We start from the raw sequence: 15,364 nt of genomic DNA on the forward strand, positions 1-15,364 counted from the left end.
TACGCTATCTTCTGTCATCAGGCCCTTGTCTGCGCTACGGTAAATTTATAAGCTTGTACTACTCTGAGATTAAGACATGGGGGCATCTGAGTACCTGTGAGCGTGTTTATCTCTACGGGAAAGGCGGCTGCTATAGGTGAAGACCTCTTCTGCCTGTTCTAATACTTTATGACATTTGCTGTTAACCCTAACAACTTCAAAGCCAGATTAAAGACCCAACCCTCTGTTCTTAGGGGTTTCAAGTGCTCAATGTCCTGATCTCCCATCTGTCCCCCGCATTGGAGTATCTATTCACTGTCCTGCATATCTGAGTGGCTGAGTGCACCTCCTCTGTGCTAAGCAAGGAACACCTTCAATCAGCCCAAGTACTCCCATTGGCTGGGCAAAGTTCTACAATTACTACCATTTGCTCTGCCAACCCATGCTCTTTGGTGGAAATTAAAAATAGCATTTTAGGCCGAATCTTGGCCATTTTATGCACCATAAATGATCTCCTATGGAGGCTGCCAAGTGTTTGGGTCATGGGTTTGATTCTAACAGAGAACTATCTCTGTGAAATTATTATGTTCTCCCTGCGGTTTGGGGGTTTCCTCCAGATGTTCCAATTTACCCCCACAGTCCTAAAAATATACTGGTATTTTAATTTGCTTAAATCAAATATGTTTGCTGTTATTTTGTATTTCAAAGTATTATGGTGTTGGCTTAACCATATACAAGCTCATAGAATGCACCTAAAGGCACTGGCCACGCCCCCTCTAGAAACATGTCGCTGCTTGCATTAGGCCCTTCATAATTTACAGCTCCAGTCCCATGTGGTCCTTAATCTGACACTGGCGTGAGGTCAGAAAATCCAGATACCACAAACGTAGACGTGCTTGTAAAAAACATTGCATTGATGCATTGTTTTTTCCATAGTAATTGTGAGGACACCGGGGTTATTACCAAAGCTCTCTAGATACCCGGTCCTCTAGGTTCACAGGTCACACAGGTAAGGAGACAGGAAAGAAATAATAATCCCTTTTATTAAACAAAGTGCACACACTTAGTAAAATACAACAGTGCTCCCCAAGGAGAAACTTGTTCCCCCCGCCAAATATATCAAGTGTCAGAAAATCACCAGTGCAAGTAAAACTCCCCAACAAAATCCCCAGCAGGTTACCTCCAAGCACAGAGTCCTAGCAGGCCCAAACTCCTGGTAATAAAATCCACAGCTGACAATCCAAGTGGGCCAGGGTTTCTGATCCTTAAGGTGGGTCTGTGTATCTTGCTGATCCCAGCCGCTCGGCCAACTCTCCACCAGCTTGGTGGGACCCTGGGTATCAGTCTCCCTACGGATGTAGGCTCACCAATTCCCCAGAATCTGCGAGTGTCTCCCGATGGAGTGGTAACAGAATCAGTCCTAGAGGTACACTGTCCGATCTCTGTCAAGAAGCTCCTGCCTCAAGCATTCCTTTAAGGCCCTGCGAGAATACGGTTACTCTCTAACAGGTACTTGCTGTCTCCAGATTCTCCAACAACACTCCCATCCCCCAGACAGCTCCTTTTTGGTCCCTTCTCACCACCCCCCCCCACTCACTGTCCTCTTGTGATTGGTGGTGTGAAGAGTTTGGGTGGTAACCGGGGTGGAAATAGTGCATGACATCAGTGGTCACCCCTTGCTGTGATGGTGCCATTCAGACTGTGTTGCAGACTTGCTAGAACAATAGTTAGCAAACAGGGAGAGACCCCCTACTGATTTTAGATAAGGTCCTGACCCTCCTTTTTTTAACCCGTTCCACTACTTTTTGATGTCACCGGGTCCACAGCTGATTCACACTTCCTGTGAGCTGCCTCTCCCCTCCCTCTCTGGACACCACAGTAATAACAGATCTGGCCACCGGGCGGCATTTAATAACAGAGTGGGCCATGGTTGTTCAATTGGCCCACTGAGGACAGACCGGGTTGGCACGATATTCTCAATATAAGGCCCGGGTCTGTCACATACCTCCCCCTTATTAAATCAAGGGGACAGTTGGAGTCTGGTGGTCGGGCTCCAGATGTTCTCCTTGGCACGGTGGGTTCCTTAATGAAGGGTTCTCCTCCTCTCTTCTGGAGAGTCCGTCCGCATTTGAGTGGTCTTTTCCCTTTTTGTGCGAGATAGTAAAGTTATAACCTTGTAATGCTAAACTCCACCGTAATAACCTCCCATTTTCCCCAGCAGATCTTTGTAACCAGTAAAGGGGGTTGTGGTCTGTAATTACTGTGAACTCTTGCCCATAAATGTAGGGTTGTAATTTCTTTAGGGCCCACACTATGGCCAGGCATTCTTTTTCAATGGTGGCATAGGCTACCTCTCTATCCACCAGCTTTCGGGATAAATAAACTACTGGGTGCTCATGCCCATCCTCCCCCACTTGGCTGAGCACAGCACCGAGTCCACACCCTGAAGCATCTGTCTGTACCAGAAATCGTTTCTTGAAGTCTGGGGCTGCTAACACTGGGACTGGGTCAATGCTGCCTTCAGAGCGTCAAAGGCTCCCTCGCACTCTGGGGTCCATTCTATACGTCTAGAGTATTTTTTCTTTGTCAAGTCAGTCAGGGGCCTGGCAACAGTGCTATACTGCGGCACAAATTTTCTGTAGTACCCTGCGATCCCGAGGAACGCTCGTACTTGCTTTTGGTTGGTGGGTCGGGGCCACTGAACAATGGCTTCTACTTTTGCCGGTTCAGGTCGTATGATTCCCCCACCAACACGGTGCCCCAAGTATTGCACTTCTGCCATGCCCATGAAGCATTTGTCTGGGCGAATGGTCAACCCTGCCTGCCTGATTCTCCTCAGGACCTCTGACACCTGCACTAAGTGATCCTCCCACGTCTGGCTGAAGATGGCAATGTCATCTAAGTAAGCCTGGGCAAATTCCTGACACCCCCCCAACAGGTCATCAACCATCCGTTGGAATGTGGCTGGAGCATTTTTCATCCCAAACGGCATTGTCGTACATTCAAACAATCCCAGTGGGGTTATAAAGGCTGACCGCTCCTGAGCCTCGGGGGTGAGGGGAATTTGCCAATAGCCCTTACTCAGATCCAAAGTTGACACAAACTTGGCTGCCCCTAGCCTGTCTAGTAGCTCATCTATTCGGGCCATGGGATAAGCATCAGTGGTGGTGACCTCATTTAGTTTACGGTAGTCCACGCAGAAGCGGGTGGTCCCATCCTTCTTCGGGACCAATACCACCCCTGCAGCCCATGGACTATTTGACTTCTTAATTACTCCTAAGGCCAGCATTTCCTCTATCTCCTTCCGTACTTGGGCCAGTACAGCGGGGGTCATGCGGTATGCTACCTGCCTTATGGGCTTCTCCTCCCCCGTGTCTACATGGTGGGTGGCTAGGTGGGTACGACCGGGCTTACAGGTAAATTGGGCCTGCTCCTTCTCCAGTACCTCCCTCATTTCCTGCCTCTGTCCCTCTCCTAGCTGCGTCCCCACTGTCACTGTCTCCACCCCCTTTTCCTCTCTCACCTCCCCTATCATCTCCAGTAGGGGGTCTACCTCTGTGGGACCCATGGGGGGACAACACACCACCATTGCTGCCACTTGCCGTTCCACATAACCTTTTAGTCGATTGATGTGGAAGGTTTTCAGCCAGGTTTCCTCATCATCCAGCGCTACTACATAGTTAACCGGCCCTACCTGCCTCACCACTTTGTATGGGCCATCCCAGGTGGCTTGAAGTTTATTCCGTCTCATTGGGATTAGCACCATCACCTTCTGTCCTGCGTTCAGCTTCCTATCCTGAGCGTGGGCATCGTACCACTCTTTTTGTCTTGCCTGGGCTCCTTTTAAATGGCCTTGCGCCAGCTGCGCTACTCTCTTCATCCTCTCCCTCATCTTCTCTACATATTTAAGGATAGGCTGCTCATTGGCCTGGAATGTTCCTTCCCAGCTCTCTCTAACCAGGTCTAGGGGGCCTCGTACCCTCCGGCCATACAGAAGTTCGAAAGGAGAGTATCCGGTGGACTCCTGGGGTACTTCCCTGTATGCAAACAGGAGCTGCTGCAGGGCCCTGTCCCAGTCTCTCCCTTCAGACTGTACATATGCCTTCAGGAGGTGTTTCAGCGTTCCATTGAAACGCTCACATAACCCATTGGTCTGGGGATGGTACGGGGTGGTTCGTAGGGGCTTAATGCCCCACTTTTCCCATAGGGTCTGGACTAGGTCCCCTTGGAATTGGGTCCCCTGGTCAGTAACCACTTCCCTGGGATATCCTACCCGGCTGAAAATGTCCACCAGAGCCTGGGCCACATGCTCTGCGTCTATGGACGACAGGGCTACTGCCTCTGGGTATCTGGTGGCAAAGTCCACCAGGGTGAGGATGAATCTTTTTCCGGTGTAACTGGGGATGGCTAATGGACCTACGATATCTATAGCCACCCGGGCAAAGGGCTCCTCAATTATAGGCAGGGATTGTAGTGGAACTTTCTTAGGGGCTCTCCCTATTCTCTGACAGGTGTCACAGGAGGCTTTGTAACGTTTCACATCCTGGGTGACTTGAGGCCAGAAAAAAGTCCGCAACAACCGGGCCAACGTTTTTCTGGTCCCAAAGTGCCCCGCTGCTGGAATGTCATGGGCCAGCGCTAATAAATGGGTCCGGTAAGCCCATGGTACTACCAACTGCTTCACTTCTGTCCCTGAGTCTTGATCTAGGGTGGGGGTGACTACCCTATATAACAGTCCTTTGTCCCACACTACTTTACTGCCTGCCACTTCCCCTCCCCCAGCGTCTGCTGCACTCCTCAGTTTGGCTAGGGATGGGTCAGTCTGTTGGGCCTTCCTAAATTCCCTTCTGTCCTCCTCCCCCAAATCAATTTCTGGTACAACATCAGATATTTCTGGGTTACTCACCAACGGTGCTGCCTCTGGCTCCTTGGTTCTGGTTGCCGGGGTTAATCTTGGTGGTCTCCTTGGCGTTGCGGCTTCTTGTGCTGCTGTGGCTTGTGCTCGGCTCTGGCTGCGGGTCACAGCTTGCACAAAGTGAGTGACCAATCCCTGGCCCAAATCATTCCCCAAAATCACTTTTGCTGGTAGTCCATCCAGAATGCCCACCTCCACCATTCCAAATCCCACCCCCCAATCCAAATGTACCCGGGCCACCTGAATATCTGCAAGATGGCCCCCCACCATGGAAATCCGGACCTGCTGTCCCTCCATAACTTGGGATCTTTTAATTATATCAGGCTCCACCAGGGTCAGGGATGCTCCTGAGTCTCTCAACCCCTGGACCTTGCAGTCCCCCACCCACACGTCCTGTAGATGACCCTGCATATTCCTAGGGCTCTGCCTCCCCTTCCCCAAAATCAGGTTCACCACATACACCCCGTCCCTTGCCTCTGGCACATCAGGACAGGGTGGCTCGGCCTCAATGCCGATTTCAAAATCTCCTGGGGCATACTGTACAGCGGCCACTGGTGCAGCTCTGGCTCCTGGGATCGGACTTCTGGTACGGGGGCAATCTCTCTGGAAGTGCCCCACCTGGTTGCACCGAAAGCACCTCTTTGGATTCAGGTCCCAGGGTCTGGATCGGGCTGGTTCATCTCTTGGATTCCGGGCAGAGTTCTCTCTAATAAAGGGGGCTCCCGGTGTCACTAGACCTGCTGGAATTGTTCGGCTCCCCCTCCCTGCAGCTGCTTGACTAGGCATACTAGGGGCTCTCCATCTTGGTCGACTCACCACATACTCATCAGCTAGCCCTGCTGCCTCCTCCAGGGTCTCGGGTTTTCTGTCCGCCAGCCATTCCCGGATCTCTGGGGCCATTTTTAGAGTCAGCTGCTCCAGCATAATGAGCTCTTTAATTTGCTTAGCGGAGCGGGCCCCTTTCCCTTCCATCCATTTCTCGCAGGCCCTCTGTAGCTGGCTGGCAAATTCCTGGTGCGACTGTGACCCTCCTTTATTCAAAGTCCTGAACTTGTATCTGTAGGTCTCTGCATTTAACTGGAATTTTACCATCAGTGCCTTTTTCACTGTACCATAATCCCCACATTCGTGAGGGCTTAGAGCCTGGTAAGCTTCCAGCGCTCTCCCAGTCAGGCTGGGTCCCAGATATTTGGACCACTCTTCCTCCTCAATCCCATGGACTCCCATCAAGTTTTCAAAAACCTGGAGATGGGTATCAATGTCTGTGTCTGCCTCTTTAAAAATTGGGACTCCACTATATCCCAGCTGAGGTCTCAACCGGGCCTCTCCCCGACCTTCTACTCTCTGAATCTGGGGTACCTCATATGCTACCCCCAACATTGCTTGGAGTACGGCTGCCCTTTCATGCAGGGTTGCCCTTTCCCCCAGTGCTGTCAGCCAATCTTGCAGCACTGCTGGAGTGCCGGACGGTGGTCTGGGTTGTGTCCCACTAGGGGGTCTCTGTGGCTGGTCTTTGGCCTCCTCCTCTTCCACCTCTGACTCTTCCATCTCCTCAGGGTGGGCCTTTTCCCATTCCATTAGTTTGGCCACCAGAACTTCACGCACGTCTGTGTCATCAAAGTCCACCCCTTTGGTTCTGCAGAACCCCTGCAAGTGTTGTTTCCTTGCTTTCATATAGAATCTCTCTGTGGCTTTTAAGCTGATCTGCTCTGCTTCTGTGGCCATTCCTGCTGACTTCCTAGCTAGGGTTTTTTTTTTTTTTTTTTTTTTTTTACTAACACTGGTGCTGACAGACTGTTGCCTTGTGTCCTTACAGAGCCTGACCGTATCTGGATACGAGTCCCTGCGCTCTACCCAAACGTTGGGACTGTGTGACCCCACTGCTTGCCACCAAAATTGTGAGGACACCGGGGTTATTACAAAAGCTCTCTAGATACCCGGTCCTCTAGGTTCACAGGTCACACAGGTAAGGAGACAGGAAAGAAATAATAATCCCTTTTATTAAACAAAGTGCACACACTTAGTAAAATACAACAGTGCTCCCCAAGGAGAAACTTGTTCCCCCCGCCAAATATATCAAGTGTCAGAAAATCACCAGTGCAAGTAAAACTCCCCAACAAAATCCCCAGCAGGTTACCTCCAAGCACAGAGTCCTAGCAGGCCCAAACTCCTGGTAATAAAATCCACAGCTGACAATCCAAGTGGGCCAGGGTTTCTGATCCTTAAGGTGGGTCTGTGTATCTTGCTGATCCCAGCCGCTCGGCCAACTCTCCACCAGCTTGGTGGGACCCTGGGTATCAGTCTCCCTACGGATGTAGGCTCACCAATTCCCCAGAATCTGCGAGTGTCTCCCGATGGAGTGGTAACAGAATCAGTCCTAGAGGTACACTGTCCGATCTCTGTCAAGAAGCTCCTGCCTCAAGCATTCCTTTAAGGCCCTGCGAGAATACGGTTACTCTCTAACAGGTCCTTGCTGTCTCCAGATTCTCCAACAACACTCCCATCCCCAAGACAGCTCCTTTTTGGTCCCTTCTCACCACCCCCCCCCCACTCACTGTCCTCTTGTGATTGGTGGTGTGAAGAGTTTGGGTGGTAACCGGGGTGGAAATAGTGCATGACATCAGTGGTCACCCCTTGCTGTGATGGTGCCATTCAGACTGTGTTGCAGACTTGCTAGAACAATAGTTAGCAAACAGGGAGAGACCCCCTACTGATTTTAGATAAGGTCCTGACCCTCCTTTTTTTAACCCGTTCCACTACTTTTTGATGTCACAGGGTCCACAGCTGATTCACACTTCCTGTGAGCTGCCTCTCCCCTCCCTCTCTGGACACCACAGTAATAACAGATCTGGCCACCGGGCGGCATTTAATAACAGAGTGGGCCATGGTTGTTCAATTGGCCCACTGAGGACAGACCGGGTTGGCACGATATTCTCAATATAAGGCCCGGGTCTGTCACAGTAATGTATGTAAACAATGTTGACACACATTGCACAATGATGGATTCATGTTTCTTGTTTACGTTAAAGTATGATGACTAAAAATGTCATAATTTAATATTAATGCAATGTCGGGTCCCTGCAGGGACACTGTTTAAACGGGGTCCCGCATTAAATTTAAAGGCATGAAGGGCGCACTGATGTCACACAGTACTGCCGGAGAGCTGGGCAGTCGGAAGGAGGTCCTGTCAGCCTTCTGTTGCCATCAGAGATGTGCACAGTCATTTTTAAGGTAAGTCTGTTAATATATCTGTCGTTTTTTCATTCAATCGTTTAAAGACCTCAAACTGATAACTAATGTCAGGAAGGAAGAACAACAGGCAATTAAAGTGTCACAAGATTGTAAGGATAACATAGTGAAGCCCTCAGATATTGATGGAAATTTCATTCTCTGGCAGATGGATTTTCAATCCCATTATGAATTTCCTAAACCGTACTGGTATCAATCATGACACTAGAGTAAAAACTACCAAGTACTTTTTAGATATGAATGTTAAGCAACAATTCAACATATTTTTGTTGCAACTGTTAGATTTTTTTATACTTACTAAACTCTTCTTCACATTTTATGAAATATTATTCCTTCAGGTTAGGGGATAGCCATGGAGACCCCTTGTGCGTCCATCTACACAAAAATATATTTGAGGTGGGGGAAACTAGAATATGTGTTTACTCATGCGAATGAGAGATATACTGACCACATATTTATGTAGCTCAAGTACATAGATGACATTTGTCATGAATCGGGGTCTTAGCCCTGTTTATGCCACTCAGCAGTATCATATCATCGTGCATCTCCCTCCTGTCAGAATACAGCATTCCAAATCCTGGTACAAAGTGTGACTTCTATCTGCTGCACTAGAGGCTACCATCTTGGGTGAAAACATTTTGATACATCTTGCCTATTCTGAGCACCTGACTTTATCCTCCGATTAGCTCCCTCTGCTCTCCTACTCTCAACAATTTACGTGGCTCAGGTATATAGATGATATGTTTATTATATGGGAAGTTGAGAAAGAGTCATTAGAACAAATCACAGGTATTTTAATCTCTAACACTTTAAATCTCAAGCTGACAATGGGTATGAGTCACAAATTTGTCTATTTCCTGAAAATTTTCATTAAAATTTTTAATAACTAACAGGAACTGTTCTAAAGAAGAGGTTTTTCAAGAAAAAGCAACTGTTTAAAGTCAAATACTAAATACCAGATGCTATAGTCAAAGGACCTAGTCGCTTATTTTTATGTTTAACAGAACCTAAGAAAAAGAGAACAAGAAGTTTAGATTTGTTGGAACTTTCTTGTAAGAGTGGAATGAAATGTAAAGCTCATTACAATATCATTGGCACATCCTTCAATCTGATGCTGACTTGTAATTGTTAATTGGTGTTAAAGTCCTCATGAGCTGGAGGAGATCACCTAATCTTAGAGATTGCCTGGAACATAGCCACTATACTCCTGAATGACTCAGCATGAACAAAAGTTTTAAGTAATAAAAGAAGGACTAGTAGCAAGGGAGCAAATCCTAACAATACCACATTAAAGGTATTGGCAAAATGCCTAAATTTGTGAGGGACAGAAGAGGGTAATAGTTTTGTTGTCAGAGGGAAACATTTGCATGTATGGTGTCATCACACTGTACATGGGTCAGGGAGGAAACTCAAACTTCCTGCATTGCTGCTATGTGCTATATTTGCTTTTTAAGAGTTAAGAAAGATGGGGAAGGGGATTTTTACAGTTCTTAGCTGATAGGGACTCAGCTAAAATATGTGAGGCTAGCTTCTTTAAAAATGTATCTAGTTCCTGGGGTGGGAAACATATGAGAAACAGACTCAAATAGGCTATTTATGAGTGTGTAGATTTGGTCCCATAAGGGGCTAATAATAGGGCATGACTGCCAGATATGGACTAGGGTTATTATTATTATTATTATCGTTTATTTGTTAGGCACCACAAGAGTTCCGCAGCGCCGTACAATGCACAAACAGTAGACAGTACAGGGTATTACATTACTGAACAGTAAACAAAAAATACTGACACTTCAGGAGCTCTAAGCAGGCTAATGCGGTAGAGATGGAGCAGAAGAGCTGGTAAGGACACAAGAGGGAGGAGGGCCCTGCTCAATGAGCTTACATCCTAAGGGAGGGTGAACAAAACACAAGTACAGAGGGAGTGAGTTGGCGTATAAAGGAGGGGAGGCAGGGTTAGGTAGAAGGTGGGTAGGCTTTGAGGAACAGGTGGGTTTTTAGTGCCCGTTTGAAGGAGCTAATAATGGGAGAGAGACGGATGGAGCGAGGCAGGTCATTCCAGTGAAGGGGGGCAGCGCGGGTTGCTTTAGGGTTGCTTTATTGCCACAATTTCTACAACTTATATATAGTACTACTATAGTATACTTTGTAGGAGGTTTCCTTGATCTTGGTAGAGATTGAACTTTTAGTGATTCCCACTCTCATGTCCTCTCAATCCTCCTCATCCAGCAGAGGACCAAGGTGTCTTTCCCATTCCGTCTCATGATAGCTCTGCAAAGGCAGTGTAGATTCAATCATTTCCTTGCATGTAGGATGACGTATGCAGATGAGTTTAAAAGGGGGGAGATCTGTAAGAGTATGAACTGGCATAAGGGGTGCAATAAATGATGTATCTGCAGATATTAGAACAGGTTTAGCGTGAGAGAAGGTTACCTCTGCTAGAGGCTAGAGGCCAGCAAGGGAAAGCCATTAGCCCTGTCTACTGAAATCAGGGTTGATTTTAAGATCAGCTTGTAGCCAGTTGGTAAATTTAGCTGTATATGCTTCCAGTGAGAAAGTTGGGTTTCCCCAGATATTCAATTTCAACACATCCTAGAGTTTGGTTGAGAATTTTAACGTTGGGGAAAGATTTGAAGTTGATGGTCTTTGCTGTTTACTTATGCCCCATAAGGTAACTAAACTCTGTATAGCCAGTAGAATGTATCTGCAGGTACATATGATGCAGCAACTTGAGAGAAGTGCAAAGCTAGATAATATAATTTTATGTCAGGAAGTCCCTTCCCTCTTCTAGGGATAGATATTTTTTTGAATATTAGTCGAGAGTCTCTGGGCTCTATTATTCCAGATAAAATTAACCAGAGCCTTCTGGGCATTGTTTAACAAAGAGAGAGGGACCGTTACCTGGAGAGTCTGGAAGCCACTTAATGATAATATTAATTTTGACTGCTATGATCCTGTCCGGAGCAACAGATTAGTAGGGTAATGGTAGTGGTTGGAGAGTGGTTTGTGGAAAATCAAATATAATAGTGCTTGTAAAGGGCTCACATAACAAACAATTACGAATGATGCAGTAAGGTAAAAAAAAATGTTGAACGTATCAGCCGTTAAATGCGCTTTCAGGTGACATCCCAGCATCAGATTGGGTAGGTGTAGTGCTAAGCCATCTCAAAGGAAATTTGGTAATCTGCATGTAATCTATGTATTTCATATAGTTATGCTGTCACTAAGGGAAAGAGTGTCGAAGTCAGCAAATTGGATAAAGGCATTTCAATTAAAGTCGAGCAAACTTGGTTGTCTTTGTCTGAAAAGATGCGTACGGTACGCTACGACGTACATGGGCACGCTACGGCGTGAAAGGGCGTACGCATCCACTACACGTGGCAGCAACAGTAAATTGGTCTTTTACCATACATTCGCACAAACACGCATACTTATAAAATAGTACACGTTAATGGTAGTTGCAACACATAGTCAGTTATGTTGAAATATATTAGTATTTATATGTTATATTAAAGTTACATGTATATTAGTGAAATACACAGAACAGGTTGAAGGAATCATATCATGAGTGGTATCATAATGAACCTCTTTACATATCCTACTGTTTGGTTCACTCTGCGAGGGAATCCCAGAGTGCATACACAAGTTATGAATGATAGGGAATTATGATCTACTTAAGACTAAGGAATCTTGGCGGGAAGAGCCGAGCATACCCCCTGGAGAGATGACCCCCTCCTTTGGATTCCTTAGGATGAACTAGCCAATGATTGACAACCCCTTGGACCTTCCTGAGACTTGGACCAATAGATGCAAGCTATACCATCTTCATTGTATTACTGTATTTCATTGTGTATATAAGCAGCAGCTTCACATCTAGTGTTCAGACATCTTGTCCCCAGACTTCAGGATTGAATGACTGCACACTGGATCCAGAGCGCCTGCGATAAGTAACGGCTGTATTTATTATTACTTCGCTTGAGCATTTTATTCTACTTATTGCGAATAAATCTTTGAGCATTGGAAACACAAATCGAGGTTCGACAATCGTTATTGGTTAGCGACAATACGCACATAACAAGAGGAAGAGGAGGATCCGGAACATTTAATGATCATATTCTGAAAATATTTCCAGGGCACAGGGTAAAGTTAGGATGTATGCGAGTAGGCTGTTGAAAAGCAGTATTGTACTCCTTCCCTATACTCACTGATGTAATGAAAAGTGTGGTATACTTAACCCTTTATTTGCAAGCATTCCAAGAAAATGTTTTAGGTACTTGTATTAAGTAAATGCAACTTCCAAAATGGTGTTACATGTTTTTAAAAATTTATTTTTATTACATATGGAAAATACACCACGTTAATTGTAAGCAATATTACTCATACAGGATCAACCTACAGCATTTTATATGGAAAGCCCTAAAAAAATTCCTGTTGGGAACAAAACACAGAACTAAATTGCATTTACTGAATCTTACAGTTGAATACACTTTTTATAAAATCGGCATCAGCCTTTAGACTTATTTTTCAGGTCATTTGTAAAAATGACATATCAAATACTCTGTACTGGAACTGGAACTGTTGCCTTCTTCTTTTTACCATCCATCCTTTTCTCTGCAGCCATCAAGTCACTGGCAATATTTGTCCTAAAATTTTTTAGACACATTTGCATGTATGCTGTCACCCACCGATGTAATTACCACACATTCACAGTACACAAAGCCAATACATATCCAAACAGCCATAGGTACCAATATTTGGATTTGAGTGGTGCACTATATAGCTCAGTCAGCGTGCCAGCCAAGTTGACTGCAATCATATGTTTATTCTACTATGTGACAATGTTAGGACAAGGCAGGTCAGTTTACTTTATCTCTGCACTAATCCATCGCTTTACTGTGGACATTGGCTCAATACCACAGAAGGAACTTGATAGGCAGACAACCATATTGTCTACCCATCTTACAAGAATAAGACCAGGGGCTAGATTAGAAGGGCAGTTTGATGGAATCGTGGGATTTTGGAACTGCCAGTAAAATGTCCAGAATGAACATATTTAAAACCCACCACTTTTCAGATTGCTATCCTGATTTTAACAATGTTGAACATACAACAATCAGATTGTAATGAACTTACCTGTTCCATGCTCCCGCGCTGCTCCATCCCGAACCCGGCACTTCTGGGTGGCAGGTCACATGATCCACCTGTCAGGGCGGGTATTTTGAATTGCCTTCAGTATTTAGACGCTGCACTGACACACTGATTGTGTCAGTGAAATGTAGTTGCTGAGCGTCTGACTCCTGGCTTCTGTTAGCCCTTCTCCATATGAGTGATTCTCTCTTTTTGGATCTCCTGTGTATAGTTCCATGCCTGTCTGACCACGTATTATTGGATCTCTTGTGTACTGTTTCTTGGCTGTCTGACTACACTTTGCTGGAACACCTGTGTACCGAACTTGGCTAGTCTGACAACGTATTGTCTCACTACCCGTGTACCTGATCCTAACTGGGAAACTTGTTAGATTCCGCACCCCTGGTCTGCCAGTGTCAATTAGGGTTAGCACAGGTCTTTCTACTGCAGAGCATAACACAGATTTACTAAGCTGGCGTTTGTAAAACCGCCATCATACCACCATCAAAACAGCCAAAAAAAAATAGGAGAGATTGAAGAAATCACATTGAATTGGCCTGCAGTTAATCGTGAAGCTTATAAAAAGGGCCAAACAAGTGTTTGTAGGTGTGGATTTGTTGGGGAAGGGCAATTTCAGGAAATTTAGTACATTCATGCTACTGCATGTATGCAGCATTGCATATGATGGAGATAAAAAGGAGGAATGAGGCGGAGGATGAACACCAGCCCCAGATTCCACGGAAGCCACGCAGACCAGGTGTTTTGGTGTTTGTTTGAACCTGGACTTCCTGCCTGATCAGGAGGTAATGCAAATGTTTTGCCTTAACCACACTAACCTCCTGAGCCTTTACAAAGCAGGTGAGAATTGATTTGGAGCCAGAAACGTCATGTTCCCATAAAGTGTCTGGGCTGCACAAATTCTTGTGTTCTCTTCACTTTATGGCCACACTCTTTTCAGTCTGTGATCTCAAGAGTTGTAGGCATAACACAGGCAACATTTTCCAGGCACTTTTCTTAGATATTAAGTGTCCTAGCGAGAGTGTCCCATACACCCATACATCTAGCTACTTCCCCAGCCTGGAGTCATAGTGGCATGATTTAAAGGTAGCTTTCTATAGACTCTCAGGACTACCTAATGTCTTGTGAGCTATAGTTTGCACACATATTAATCTGAAACCACCTCACCACAGGACAGAAGTGTTCATTAATTGCCACCACTATGACTCCCTGAATGTGCAGGTGATCTGTGATGCCAACATGCGTATAATTTTGGCTGGTTTTCCTAGGTCATGTCATGACACTGTCGAAGTCAGCAAATTGGATAAAGTCATTTCAATTAAAGTCTAGCAAACTTGGTTGTCGCTGTCTGAAGAGATGCGTATGGTACGCATCTACGTAGAAGGGCACGCTACGGCGTGAAAGGGCGTACGCATCCACTACACGTGGCAGCAACAGTAATTGATCTTTTACCATACATTCGCACAAACACGCATACTTATAAAATAGTACACATTAATGGTAGTTGCAACACATAGTCAGTTATGTCGAAATATAGTAGTATTTATATGTTATATCAGAGTTACATGCATATTAGTGAAATACACGGAACGGGTTGAAGGAATAACATCATGAGTGGTATCATAATGAACCTTGTTACATATCCTACTGTTTGGTTCACTCTGCGAGGGAATCGCAGAGTGCATACGCAAGTTATGAATGATAGGGAATTATGAACTACTTAAGACTAAGGAATCCTGGCGGGAAGAGCAGAGCATACCCCCTGCAGAGATGACCCCCTCCTTTGGATTCCTTAGGATGAACCAGCCAATGATTGACGACCCCTTGGACATTTCTGAGACCCGGACCAATAGATGCAAGCTATACCATCTTCATTGTATTACTGTATTTGATTGTGTATATAAGCAGCAGCTTGTGATCCAGAGTGCAGACATCTTGTCCCCAGACTTCACGATTGAATGACTGCACTGGATCCAGAGCGCCTGCGATAAGTAACGGCTGTATTTACTATTACTTCGCTTGAGCATATTATTCTACTTATTGCGAATAAATCTTTGTGCTTTGGAAACACAAATCGAG

General features: G+C 45.7%; 1 long non-coding RNA gene across 1 annotated transcript in view; it reads right to left on the reverse strand.

The window, feature by feature from the left end:
- Positions 1 to 8,434: 8,434 nt before the first annotated feature.
- Positions 8,435 to 15,364, reverse strand: part of LOC142140353 (uncharacterized) — a 64,918-nt gene continuing 57,988 nt past the window's right edge. Inside the window, exon 3 of the long non-coding RNA XR_012688429.1 lies at positions 8,435 to 8,518. This is a non-coding gene — a long non-coding RNA (uncharacterized LOC142140353). The remainder of the gene's footprint in view (positions 8,519 to 15,364) is intronic.

Source organism: Mixophyes fleayi, chromosome 2, assembly GCF_038048845.1.
Source record: "Mixophyes fleayi isolate aMixFle1 chromosome 2, aMixFle1.hap1, whole genome shotgun sequence".
In the NCBI taxonomy this organism is placed as follows: Eukaryota; Metazoa; Chordata; class Amphibia; order Anura; family Limnodynastidae; genus Mixophyes; species Mixophyes fleayi.